This window comes from Prenolepis imparis, unplaced genomic scaffold, assembly GCF_030444845.1.
Source record: "Prenolepis imparis isolate NDT839.2.m4 unplaced genomic scaffold, iyPreImpa1.0 SCAF_41, whole genome shotgun sequence".
Classification (NCBI taxonomy): domain Eukaryota; kingdom Metazoa; phylum Arthropoda; class Insecta; order Hymenoptera; family Formicidae; genus Prenolepis; species Prenolepis imparis.
The window spans coordinates 175,910-190,603 of NW_028141199.1; the positions used below are offsets into that span (position 1 = coordinate 175,910).

Sequence of the window (14,694 nt, forward strand, 5' to 3'; positions counted from 1 at the left end):
AAGATTCTGTAATCAATGTACTATTAAAATGTATAATGGATGAATTTTTGGCTCGTCTTTAAATATTAGAAATCGATACCTTTTTACCGCTGACCCCATGCGACGCAACATTATTTTATGTATATCAAGTTAAAAAATTTGTACGCTGGTGTCTGTTTGGTACCAAATGGTTCTGTAATCAATGTACTATTAAAATGTATAATGGATGAATTTTTGGCTCGTCTTTAAATATTAGAAATCCATACTTTTTTACCGCTGACCCTATGCGACGCAACCTTATTTTATGTATATCAAGTTAAAAAATTTGTACGCTGGTGTCTGTTTGGTACCAAATGGTTCTGTGATCAATGTACTATTAAAATGTATAATCGATGAATTTTTGGCTCGTCTTGAAATATTAGAAATCGATATTTTTTTACCGCTGACCCTATGCGACGCATCCTTATTTTATGTATATCAAGTTAAAAAATTTGTACGCTGGTGTCTGCATGGTACCAAATGGTTCTGTAATCAATGTACTATTAAAATGTATAATCGATGAATTTTTGGCTCGTCTTAAAATATTAGAAATCTATACTTTTTTACCGCTGACCCCATTCGACGCAACTTTATTTTATGTATATCAAGTTAAAAAATTTGTACGCTGGTGTCTGTTTGGAACCAAATGGTTCTGTAATCAATGTACTATTAAAATGTATAATCGATGAATTTTTGGCTCGTCTTAAAATATTAGAAATCGATACTTTTTTACCGCTGACCCTATGCGACGCATCCTTAATTTATGTATAGCAAATGAAAAAGTTTGTATGCTGTTGTCTGCTTGGTACCAAAAGATTCTGTAATCAATGTACTATTAAAATGTATAATGGATGAATTTTTGGCTCGTCTTTAAATATTAGAAATCGATACTTTTTTACCGCTGACCTCATGTGACGCAACCTTATTTTATGTATATCAAGTTAAAAAATTTGTACGCAGGTGTCTGTTTGGTACCAAATGGTTCTGTAATCAATGTACTATTAAAATGTATAATCGATGAATTTTTGGCTCGTCTTAAAATATTAGAAATCGATACTTTTTTACCGCTGACCCCATTCGACGCCACTTTATTTTATGTATATAAAGTTAAAAAATTTGTACGCTGGTGCCTGCATAGTATCAAAAGATTCTGTAATCAATGTACTATTAAAATGTATAATCGATGAATTTTTGGCTCGTCTTAAAATATTAGAAATCGATACTTTTTTACCGCTGACCCTATGCGACGCAACCTTATTTTATGTATATCATGTTAAAAAATTTGTACGCTGGTGTCTGTTTGGTACCAAATGGTTCTGTAATCAATGTACTATTAAAATGTATAATCGATGAATTTTTGGCTCGTCTTAAAATATTAGAAATCCATACTTTTTTACCGCTGACCCTATGCGACGCAACCTTATTTTATGTATATCAAGTTAAAAAATTTGTACGCTAGTGTCTGTTTGGTACCAAATGATTCTGTAATCAATGTACTATTAAAATGTATAATCGATGAATTTTTGGCTCATCTTAAAATATTAGAAATCGATACTTTTTTACCGCTGACCCCATTCGACGCAACTTTATTTTATGTATATCAAGTTAAAAAATTTGTACGCTGGTGTCTGTTTGGTACCAAATGATTCTGTAATCAATGTACTATTAAAATGTATAATCGATGAATTTTTGGCTCGTCTTAAAATATTAGAAATCGATACTTTTTTACCGCTGACCCTATGCGACGCAACCTTATTTTATGTATATCAAGTTAAAAAATTTGTACGCTGGTGTCTGTTTGGTACCAAATGATTGTGTAATCAATGTACTATTAAAATGTATAATCGATGAATTTTTGGCTCGTCTTAAAATATTAGAAATCGATACTTTTTTACCGCTGACCCCATTCGACGCAACTTTATTTTATGTATATCAAGTTAAAAAATTAGTACGCTGGTGTCTGCATGGTATCAAAAGATTCTGTAATCAATGTACTATTAAAATGTATAATCGATGAATTTTTGGCTCGTCTTAAAATATTGGAAATCGATACTTTTTACCGCTGATCCCATTCGACGCAACCTTATTTTATGTATATCAAGTTAAAAAATTTGTACGCTGGTGTCTGCATGGTATCAAAAGATTCTGTAATCAATGTACTATTAAAATGTATAATGGATGAATTTTTGGCTCGTCTTAAAATATTAGAAATCGATACTTTTTTACCGCTGATCCTATGCGACGCAACCTTATTTTATGTATATCAAGTTAAAAAATTTGTACGCTGGTGTCTGCATGGTATCAAAAGATTCTGTAATCAATGTACTATTAAAATGTATAATCGATGAATTTTTGGCTCGTCTTAAAATATTAGAAATCGATACTTTTTTACCGCTGACCCCATTCGACGCAACTTTATTTTATGTATATCAAGTTAAAAAATTTGTACGCTGGTGTCTGTTTGGTACCAAATGGTTCTGTAATCAATGTACTATTAAAATGTATAATCGATGAATTTTGGCTCGTCTTAAAATATTAGAAATCCATACTTTTTTACCGCTGACCCTATGCGACGCAACCTTATTTTATGTATATCAAGTTAAAAAATTTGTACGCTGGTGTCTGTTTGGTACCAAATGGTTCTGTGATCAATGTACTATTAAAATGTATAATCGATGAATTTTTGGCTCGTCTTAAAATATTAGAAATCGATACTTTTTTACCGCTGACCCTATGCGACGCATCCTTATTTTATGTTTATCGTATTAAAAAATTTGTACGCTGGTGTCTGCATGGTATCAAAAGATTCTGTAATCAATGTACTATTAAAATGTATAATCGATGAATTTTTGGCTCGTCTTAAAATATTAGAAATCGATACTTTTTTACCGCTGACCCCATTCGACGCAACTTTATTTTATGTATATCAAGTTAAAAAATTTGTACGCTGGTGTCTGTTTGATACCAAATGGTTCTGTAATCAATGTACTATTAAAATGTATAATCGATGAATTTTGGCTCGTCTTAAAATATTAGAAATCCATACTTTTTTACCGCTGACCCTATGCGACGCAACCTTATTTTATGTATATCAAGTTAAAAAATTTGTACGCTGGTGTCTGTTTGGTACCAAATGGTTCTGTGATCAATGTACTATTAAAATGTATAATCGATGAATTTTTGGCTCGTCTTAAAATATTAGAAATCGATACTTTTTTACCGCTGACCCTATGCGACGCATCCTTATTTTATGTATATCAAGTTAAAAAATTTGTACGCTGGTGTCTGCATGGTATCAAAAGATTCTGTAATCAATGTACTATTAAAATGTATAATGGATGAATTTTTGGCTCGTCTTTAAATATTAGAAATCCATACTTTTTTACCGCTGACCCTATGCGACGCAACCTTATTTTATGTATATCAAGTTAAAAAATTTGTACGCTGGTGTCTGTTTGGTACCAAATGGTTCTGTGATCAATGTACTATTAAAATGTATAATCGATGAATTTTTGGCTCGTCTTAAAATATTAGAAATCGATATTTTTTTACCGCTGACCCTATGCGACGCATCCTTATTTTATGTATATCAAGTTAAAAAATTTGTACGCTGGTGTCTGCATGGTACCAAATGGTTCTGTAATCAATGTACTATTAAAATGTATAATCGATGAATTTTTGGCTCGTCTTAAAATATTAGAAATCGATACTTTTTTACCGCTGACCCTATGCGACGCATCCTTAATTTATGTATAGCAAATGAAAAAGTTTGTATGCTGTTGTCTGCTTGGTACCAAAAGATTCTGTAATCAATGTACTATTAAAATGTATAATGGATGAATTTTTGGCTCGTCTTTAAATATTAGAAATCGATACTTTTTTACCGCTGACCTCATGCGACGCAACCTTATTTTATGTATATCAAGTTAAAAAATTTGTACGCAGGTGTCTGTTTGGTACCAAATGGTTCTGTAATCAATGTACTATTAAAATGTATAATCGATGAATTTTTGGCTCGTCTTAAAATATTAGAAATCGATACTTTTTTACCGCTGACCCCATTCGACGCCACTTTATTTTATGTATATCAAGTTAAAAAATTTGTACGCTGGTGTCTGCATGGTATCAAAAGATTCTGTAATCAATGTACTATTAAAATGTATAATCGATGAATTTTTGGCTCGTCTTAAAATATTAGAAATCGATACTTTTTTACCGCTGACCCTATGCGACGCAACCTTATTTTATGTATATCAAGTTAAAATATTTGTACGCTGGTGTCTGTTTGGTACCAAATGATTGTGTAATCAATGTACTATTAAAATGTATAATCGATGAATTTTTGGCTCGTCTTAAAATATTAGAAATCGATACTTCTTTACCGCTGACCCCATTCGACGCAACTTTATTTTATGTATATCAAGTTAAAAAATTTGTACGCTGGTGTCTGCATGGTATCAAAAGATTCTGTAATCAATGTACTATTAAAATGTATAATCGATGAATTTTTGGCTCGTCTTAAAATATTGGAAATCGATACTTTTTACCGCTGATCCTATGCGACGCAACCTTATTTTATGTATATCAAGTTAAAAAATTTGTACGCTGGTGTCTGTTTGGTACCAAATGGTTCTGTAATCAATGTACTATTAAAATGTATAATCGATGAATTTTTGGCTCGTCTTAAAATATTAGAAATCGATACTTTTTTACCGCTGACCCTATGCGACGCATCCTTAATTTATGTATAGCAAATGAAGAAGTTTGTACGCTGTTGTCTGCTTGGTATCAAAAGATTCAAAGGAAAACTCACAAAAGCGATAATTTAATTTGAAAGATTCGTTTCGCACATAGATCAAGTCCGTCGACGGTTTCGTGGCGTCTGTGAACGCGGCGCTGAGGAAAAACGAGGAGGCTCCTAAGCTGGACAGCGCAGCCTGCCGTCTAGAGAGTTACGACGTCGTGGAATCTAAAGGTCTCGATGAGGAGGTGGAGAAACTGATCAAACTGTACAGCAATCTCGACATTACCACGACGCCGATGCCCGGGTGTCCGAAGGGCAGCCTGAGAACCCTCCTTCGAGAGGGGGATTTGAAACTCAGAGTGCCACCAGCAAAGTATGCGACAATGTTATTTATTGTTAGTCAGATCAAAATTACTTTTATATGAATAAAATGAAACTATATTCAGAAATATAAGTATATGAGATTAAAAGAGAATATCCATGATTGTCAATAATAAGCGAAATAATTGAAAATAATTCTGTTGTAATTTGACTTATTTTATGAAGTAGTTTCTATAGCTAATTTTTTTCTATATCTTAAAGATAGCAATTATTTAATTCTCACTGTGTTGAAATAAGAAATTACGGTCTATTAATTATCCTTTACAGATGGAAGTGCACGTACTATTATTGACCGACATGCTATTGATTTGCAAATCTACAACGAAAAAAATGTTTAAGATCATTAGGCAACCGTATGTTGTCGACCGCATACGAATACACGAGGTCAAAGAACCGTCCAGTATAGGATTGGTTTATCTTAACGAGTACGGGACAGTTTCGGCCGCTTTAATCCTGAGCGCCGGTGACCCGAAACTAGCCAAGGTGACTCGACAAACATCACGAATTACGACAAAGTTCGCGGAATGTTGATTCACTGTTCCGTTCGATTTAGATTCCGCGTTTGTAGTGTACCTTCATTAACGACGGTCTTCACTAATGTCGCTTAACTAGATATAATTATAGTTGAAATTAAATTTTTATCTTTCTTTGTAACTAACAACATGTATATACATAATGCAATTTTTTAATAATCTAGAGAAGATTGAATTAATTAAATTTAAAGTTAAAATTGGTCGGTGAAACCGCAAACCTTCATGATTTTAGCTAATGCGGTTTCTAGTTTACGAGCGGAAGTTGTTTTAAACTAACAGTACCACATGCTTTTTCAGTCGTGGATGGAATCCTTGAGACACGCTCAGCAACAATTCGTATTGATGAAAGCACCGTCGCTCGGTGCCGAGCCAGTAATGAATCTGGCACCAGTTAGCAGGCAACCGAGTACTTTGGGCGACGGCGATTTCGAAACGGAAGAGTGCGAGGGGACCTTTCCAAGAACTCCGCGTGGCAGTAGCAGAGCCTCACATGTTAGCAGTCTCGCTCATAGTCATAGGTATGTTTCGAAAAGTAAAAAAAAAGAAATCTCGAAGTCTTGTTGTATATAAAATGCGTTCCATCATTTCTAGCGGTAGTATGGAGATGGAAGGCGCGTCTCAGGGAAGTAGCAGCTTTCTACCCAGTTATAATCCGAGCAGAAACATCAGCGTGGAGACGAACGAACAACCGCGAGCGTCGAGTTCGTTGTCGTCGGAGGAAGGTGGCGAATCGGTTCCGGGCATAATCACAGATCCATGCACATAAGGTGAGCGCGATGTTGAAACGTATATCAAACTTTCGCGATTTCACATTGATGAATCGCAAAGTAAATGGACTGTAATAACATCTCTATTAAAACTCATTGTCCGAATCAGGCGTTCGTTATTGAGTAAATCACCGACGCCGAACACGCTGAGTGTCCAAGTACCGTATTCGAGTCTGGGTCAATCGCTACCCAATCTAACACTGGCTACCTCACCGCAAACTTCTACCGTGTCGCCGACTCCACCGAACTCATTGCTCATCGTGCCGCAGATGACAAAGAGCAAAGACACCCTGCTTTCACCAGGACACCGAGGTAGCAATTACCGACGCGGATCTCTGTGCCTGTGTTTGTCACACTTTTCCGGGACCGAATTTCAATAAAAGACGCACTAACGTAGTTTTGCACACTCTCTAACTCTGCACGCTGATTAGATCATAGTAACATGTAAATTACTATATCACGAGTACTTCTTATTTAGAGCTTCTCTATTTCAAAACCACATGTCTTAATGCCATTTGCTTATTTGTATATTTGTGTTGTATCTTTTTTTACATTTATTTTACACAATTATTTTGCGATAATCAATTGCTTATGTTGTGTCTTGTAATATCCTTCATCTACAAATTCTATGTTAATCTCGGTATTAAGGTTTTTTTTTGCGCTGAAGATGGCCCTAAGAAGGATCCGAAACGTCCGCGAATATTTTATTAAGATAATTTGGATCTAAATAAACGATGTGCGTTTGAATGCTTATATAATACATTTAATTTTTTAAAAAATTGCGCCCTATTAACAGCGCCTAGGCTCATATTGCCATTTACTCAGTTTATTTTACAACTTTTGTCAAAAATATGATTTTTATCTTGTTTTTTTATTTTCGGGATTGAAAGATTAGAAAAGATTGGCTACTTTAATCAAAATTCTTCATTAATAATTAAGTGTATAAATTGATAAATAATAATATATAGACATTTTCATTCATCTGTTGCACATGTTTGTTTACATATTTATAAATTGTATTTTAAGAAAACATAATCATATAGGAATGTACATTTTCCAAGAAGTGAAGAAGATAATACGTTATCATGCGATTGTAGCATGTATCGTGAAATTATTCGTTACGTGTTACATAATGATTTGTCATGCTGTGCATCAGATCTATAAAATTGAAAGATACGACAAAGTAATGTAGGATCGGAATTATTTTAAATTATAATATTGTATCGCGTGAATAATTTATCTTAGATATTGCGAATCGATAATAAAAGTCTCGACCGTTATATTTACTCGAGACAAACTCGGCATTATAATATGGACGCAAACAAAAACAGTGTAAGTCGACTCGGATTGTTTCGTGAGACAGCCAAGTAAAAACAATATCTCCGATTACCTTGACGAGGTCGTAAGACAAAGCAATAACCGAAAAGTCAAGAATTATCTAGAAGTCTAAGCGAAAGAAATAAATACAGCCGATTAACTGTCGGAAGGAACAGTCCTCGCTCGAATTTAATACCGTTGACATTGCCAAATTATATTGTATCTTGAGCCAAATATATTCTATCTTATTTTTCACTGAGGGATTTAGAACAATTTCTTTACTGCCGTTCATCTGCGCTTACAGTAATTAAAACGCCATTTCGATATTGAATAATGAGTATTATTTGTGAGCATTAGCTTGATTTGTGTGAGTTTTAAAATAAACGTGCAAAATATGATTTTAATTGATAAGAAAATCAAATTTCATTTAATCTTTCTTGCGGATAATTCTATACAAATTTAAAAAATGCAAATTATTCCGAGAAATGAATTATAGATGAGTCGTCGTAACAGATTGCAACTTGATACCTATGCCAACGCAAACATGAAATTAAATTCATCAATTCAAAAGTCATTTGTGAACTTGTGCAAGTCATTGTATATTGCGATAAAAAGGTCCAATTTAAAAAGCCATTTCGTTAACGTAATTTGCAAGGTATTTCGTCTCCTATTATAACCCTATTACACAGTTGGAAAATTTGTGTTTTCTTGTTAAAAACGGACCCCGTTAAAACTTTTGTGTTAAATATTTAACACATTCATGTGTTAATTTAACATTTATTGCTGTTATGTTAATTGGACTCAAATGTTAAATTATTAAAACAACTAAAAAAAAGTGTAAAAATAACACAATGTATATCTATTTTTAATTTTACACAATAAATATATTCCGTATTATTAGTGACAAGATTTATCTGTTAAAATTTACAGAAAAAAATGTTAATTTTACTTTATAATATAAGTGGGGGTGATAAAATGTAAAATTAACAATTTTTTTAGTTAATTTTTACATTAAAACTATGTTAATTTTACACAAAATTTATTTTAAGTTTATTTGAAGTTTGCATTTATTTTATGCTAAAATATTAACACAATATTCGGACTTCCGTTTCCGGTTGCGTGATAGAAGGTTGGAGTGCTGTCAGAGAGTGTGTTTTGAGTGGTTATTAGAGGTAGGAGGAGGAGAAGAGGTGAGAGAGAGTGAGTCAGTGAGAATCTGGAGTGAGTGCAAGCCGGGGGATTGCAGGCGAGTTGGTAGAGAAGGGAAAAGAGCGGTGAGAAGAGAGTAAAGTGGTGCAGGTGGAGTGAGTCAGCAATTAGGGAGATAGGTGAGAACAGGTGTAGAGAGATCGGAGCAGGTGTAGTAGGTATAGGGAAAGAGAAAAAGGTAGGTGGCGCGAGAAAAGTCACTAGACATAGAGTAAGAGAAGTATAGAAGGGAAATGGATGAGGTGCAAAGAATAAAGAATGTTGAGAAGAGGGAGAGAAGGGCTAGCACGGGGACGCCGGAAGAGGTTTTAAAAAGGAAAAGGGATGAATTAGAGGATATAGGAATGGTGTGAGGGATTGAATATTGGAAGAGAGGAGAGAAAAGTTCTGGACAGGGAGGGGAGTGAGGCAGGGGTGTCCTCTGAGTCCGCTGCTGTTTAATATGATGATGGCGGACTTGGAGGAGGAGATGAGGAAAGGGAGATGGGGAGGAGTGAGGTTGGGAGAGGATGGAAAGATTAGGTAGATATTTGGAGGGGAAGGGATTGAAGTTGAATGAGAGCAAGTCGAAGGTGATGAGGTGCAGGAAGGGGGGAGGGAGGCTGAAGAAAGCTAGTTGGTATTGGAAGAGAAAGAAGTTGGAGGAGGTAAAGGAGTACAAGTATTTAGGCTATATGTAGTACAAAGGAATGGGGGGCAGGATGGACAGGTGCGGGAGAGGATGAGGAGGGGGGCAGCAGTATTGGGGCAAGTATGGGGGATAGGAAAGAGGAGATTTGGGGGTAATTGGGGGAGGAGAGTATGGCTTTTCGATGCGTTAGTGTGGACGGTTTTAGGGTATGGGGTTGAGATATGGGGGTGGAAGGAGAGAGAGGGATTGGAAAGGGTGCAGGAAAGATATATGAGATGGTTGTTAGGAGCGGATTGGGGAACGCCGGGGTATATGATAAGGGAGGAGCTCCAAAGGAAAAAGTTAAGATCAAGGATGGGAAGAAGAGCGTGGGGATATGAGAAGAGGTTGGAGGAGGGTAAGGGAGGGGGGTTGGCGAGAGTATATTTAGAGGAAATTAAGGAGAGGGCTAAAAAGGGAGGGGAAATGTCAGAGTGGGAGAAAGAAAGAAAAGAGTTCTTTGAGGGTAAAGGGATGAATTTAAGGGAGGTGGAGGAAAGAAGGGAAAGAGGGGAATTTAGGGAGGAGGTTGAGGAATGGGAAAAGAAAGGACAGAGGGAGGAGAGAGGGGAAAAGATTGAGAATTCGGTATATAATAAATGGTACAAGCAGGTAAAGGGGAAGGGAGTACCGAAGTATCTGAGGAAAGGATGGACGGAAGGAAGGTGGCAGAAGATGGCGAAGTACAGATTGGGGAATGGGATGAGGGGACACAGATATTGGGAGAAGGAGGAGGAAAGGAGGTGTAGGATATGTGGGGGAGGGGTGGAGACATGGGAACATGTATGGGAGGAATGTATGGAATGGGGAAGGGGGAAAAGCTGGCAGGAAATGGTGAGGGAGGTACTGGGGGAGGAAGGGGAAGAGGAAGTGTGGATAAAACTGTTGGAGGAAGCGAGAGGGGGAAGGCGGTGAGGGGAGAGGGGGAGAGGGAGAGAGTGAGAGAGAGAAAGTGGAGGAGGGAAGGCGGAAGTAGCCGGAAGCGAAGGTCCAACATTAGAGTAAGCTAGTAATAAGATTGCGTAAGATAGGAGGGGGAGGGTGAGAGTGTGTGTGGAGGGGTAGTTAGAGCGTAAAGAGAGAGATTAAAGAGAGGTAAATGGTGCGAAGAGATAGGGCGAGAGTAAGGCGGAGTGGCGTGGCGTTTTGTTTTTTGTATATTGTATAGGCTAAGTCATAGGTTAAGGATAGATTATAAGTGGAAGTAAAGTTTGTGTAAAGGTTTGGGACCGCTCCTTAAGTGAAAAAGCGCCTTGTAATCCTCAAGTGGGGCAGCAATAAACGTTTCTAATCTAATCTAATCTATTAACACAATATTCGTGTCACCATTTAACATATCCGTATTATGTTAAATTAACACAAAAATTTCTGTGGACCGTTGATATTGGGACAGGTGATATTTGTTAAATTTAACACAAATTTTTCAACTGTGTACTTTTCATCTAGATTAATTTTATTTTGTATCAAAATTTTTTGAAATTAATTTATTTATACCTGTCGTCATTCATATATGTATATAAGTTGCATGAGATAAAAAATACTTTATTGCGATATACGCGGATTATTATTTAGAGTTAAATATTCATCAATCATGGAGAGAGTATAATCTCTCGAGAAAAATTAAAATCATTTCAAAAAACAATTGTCTTAATATACAATTCGAAACAGCGGCGATAAGTTTGAATCTCCAAATCCGCCTTTATATGTTCCGGAAGCTTGTCCCACACGCAGTGAACGTAATTGCCGCACATTCGCAATAAAACTGTTTTCGACACAAATTGTAGCTGTTCGGCGCTCAAATTACAAATATCGTAAGGACTTGATAGCAAGACAAACATTTTTTCGTTACTGAGCAATTCGCGGTTCCGCGCAGCTATAAATAGGCAGACGTTCGATCCAGTCAGGAGTGTGAACATGAATTTCGTGCGACAACCTTTCGCGATGTGCGTGACGAATTACGACGCCAGATTACGATCGATGGGGGACAACGCGGAGATGCGTAGACACGGTACGATACTGCCAACTACTATACGCGCGATCGTTTGCGGCCCCTCGAATTGCGGTAAAACTAACGTGTTGATTAGTTTGATAGAAAGCCCGCACGGCGTCCGCTTTGAAAACGTGTACGTGTACTCAAAATCGCTGCAACAGCTAAAATATCGGTATCTGGAGAATTTGTTGACGTCGATCGATGAAATCGGCTATTTTACATTCTCCAATAACAGTGACGTCATTCCACCGAGCGAAGCATGTCCAAACTCGATTTTCGTTTTCGATGACGTGGCGTGTGACAAACAAAATACGATAAGAGAGTACTTTTCAATGGGACGCCACTCGAACGTCGACTACTTCTATCTCTGTCAGACATACGCAAGAATACCGAAACATCTTATACGCGACAACGCAAACCTGCTAATCTTGTTTAAACAGGACGGTACCAACTTGAAACATGTGTACAACGATCACGTGAATACCGACATGTCATATGAGGATTTCAGTGAATTATGTCGTACTTGTTGGCAGCAAAAGTATGGATTTCTAGTGATAGATAAGGATAGCTCGCTTACGAACGGCCGATACAGAAACGGATTTAACGTGTTCGCGATACCGCAAAACAATTAGTCGTTGCCGATGTTCTGTCGAGAGAGGTGAAACACGAGCGTTCGACACTCTACCGACATGGTTGAGAACGATAATATTCGCGAACGTGAAAAGATAGCGAAGGAGATTGCGAAAACGAGTGAAGCAATCCGCAAGAAACATCGCGCTTTGAAGACCGGTAAGATCGATGACGATATCGCGGTCAAGACCCATTTTAGACCTATTATTGAGCCGCTACAAAAGATTATCGACAACTCGATCGCGGTGAAAAACGAGCCGGAAATTACCGCAAAGATTAAAATCTTACCCATCAAGCGGTAGGAGGAGGAGGAGTTGGAAGAGGAGAAGGATGATGCGACACCGAAAAAGAGGAAACGGTCAAACCCGAATCGCTCATCGACACCGCGTACATCGAATGCTTTATTGGATGAACCGATGATAAGCTCTACACCGTTCGCGACAACGAGAATCGTACAACCTATGATACCCGAAACACTCGCAAACGAAAATGTTTTCGAAACCTCGGGCAGCACGCTCGAAACATCGTTTGTTCGAAACACATTACAAACGCTGGAAGGTCGAGAAATGTTGCGAAAGCACTTGGGACCACTGGGACAAGAGTACATGAGCACTCTCCTCGGTGGCGACAAAGAAAGGAAAATCGATCACGTGTACGGTGTCTATTTCGATAAGGATGAAATGCGTCTTGGTAACAAACGATTCGACATTGACAAATATGACTCTATAATTATAGACGAAGTGAAGTACATCGGTACACCAGGATTATACGAATTGATCTTCAAGAGAATTCCCGATGATGACATTTACACGGAGGATGTATAAATACAAGAGCATATTATTGGCGACGAACGCGCATAAACGCAATTATGACACACAAGGCCAATTACGAAGCCACAGGGGATACAAGTACAAACATATAATCGCACCATTAATATCGATTGAAAAGAAAAAATCTGGAAAGAGAGTATTCATGCCTCACGCGATGGCACTAACCGACAATAAAATCGATTACATACACTGGGATGACTCCAACGAGCTAGTGGATCGGGTACGATTGCTGGACGCTTCGCGCCGAGCTGGCCACAACGCTCACGACAATGAGATCCTGTCGATCATCGAGGAATTTCGCGAAGCAGGCATTATTATAAATTGAATGGTGTCTCGACAAATCTAATCAGTCGATCAGCGTCACTCGTATCGGGGGAAAAAAATGCCTATCAACAAATTTGGATTATTCGAACCAAGAAATGATGCAACCGGCACAAGCGATCATTGGGATAGATTGATGAAAAGTTACGTGCGCGGAAACGCTCTGTGTCGTGTCGCTACAGACTATGATGCAACCTGAAGCTGACACTGATGCCGTCAACAAACTGTATGTGGAATCCTGCGTTAAAAGATTGATGAATCAACAGAAAGAATCAGATGAGAAGCTGACTTCGTTCGAGAAGGATGTGCGGGCAATACAGATTGTGATAAACAAACCTCAATGCGCGGCTAACGCTAACTCAGAAACGGCTATCAACCTGAATGAGCAGCAGTGAACGGGTTAGGAGCGGCTATCGAACGGTTATCGAACGGCTACGAACAATTATCGAACGGCTACGAACAATTATCGAACGGCTACGAAGGATTATCGAACTGCTATCTAACTACAATGAGTGGTAGTGGTAGTAAACGGCCTAACAACAGCTGCGAACGAGGGTACGAACAACTCAAGCAGGGTTGCGAACGAGGCTACGAACAAGTCATTAAAGACTACATACAAGGCTACAAACAACTCAAGCAGGGCTGCGAACGGGTCAGTAACGGCTGCGAACGGGTCAGGAGAGGCTACGAACGGGTTAGAAACGACTGTGAACAAGGCTGCGAACGAATCAAGAACGATTTTCGAATGGGTCAAGAACGGAAGTAAACAACGCAAGAACGGCTCAAGAACGGTTCAAGAACGGGTCAAGAACGGCTCAAGAACGGGTCAGAAACGGCTACGAACGGCTCAAGAACAGGTCAAGAACGGAAATGAGCGTTAAAACAAGCAGCGACAAACGGCGATCGAGAAAAGCCGACGAAGCGATGAAACAACATAGTTTGGAGAGACGGCAGTTGGTAAACGAACTGCACGCGCCGGCGAAAAAACATTTTCCCCGAAGACACGTCATAGTGCGGGGATACGATGATTTGTGGCAAGCCGACATCGTCGAGATGCGTCTGTATTCTCGTTTCAACAAAGGTTATCACTACATACTCACCGTCATCGATGTGTTGAGCAAGTACGCGTGGGCCATACCACTCAAGAGTAAAGGTGGAAGCGAGACGGCTGATGCTATCGCCGAGATAATTCGAGATAGCAAGAGATGCCAGAGAAACATGCAAACCGATATGGGGAAAGAATTTTATAACGCCGACGTGCAACGGCTTATACGGAAACATAAC

At 38.1% G+C, this 14,694-nt stretch overlaps 1 pseudogene; it reads left to right on the top strand.

Annotated features, from left to right (window-relative positions):
- The first annotated feature begins 5,129 nt into the window (after window positions 1-5,129).
- On the top strand, window positions 5,130-6,823 carry LOC145947074 (uncharacterized; annotated as a pseudogene).
- Window positions 6,824-14,694: the final 7,871 nt, after the last annotated feature.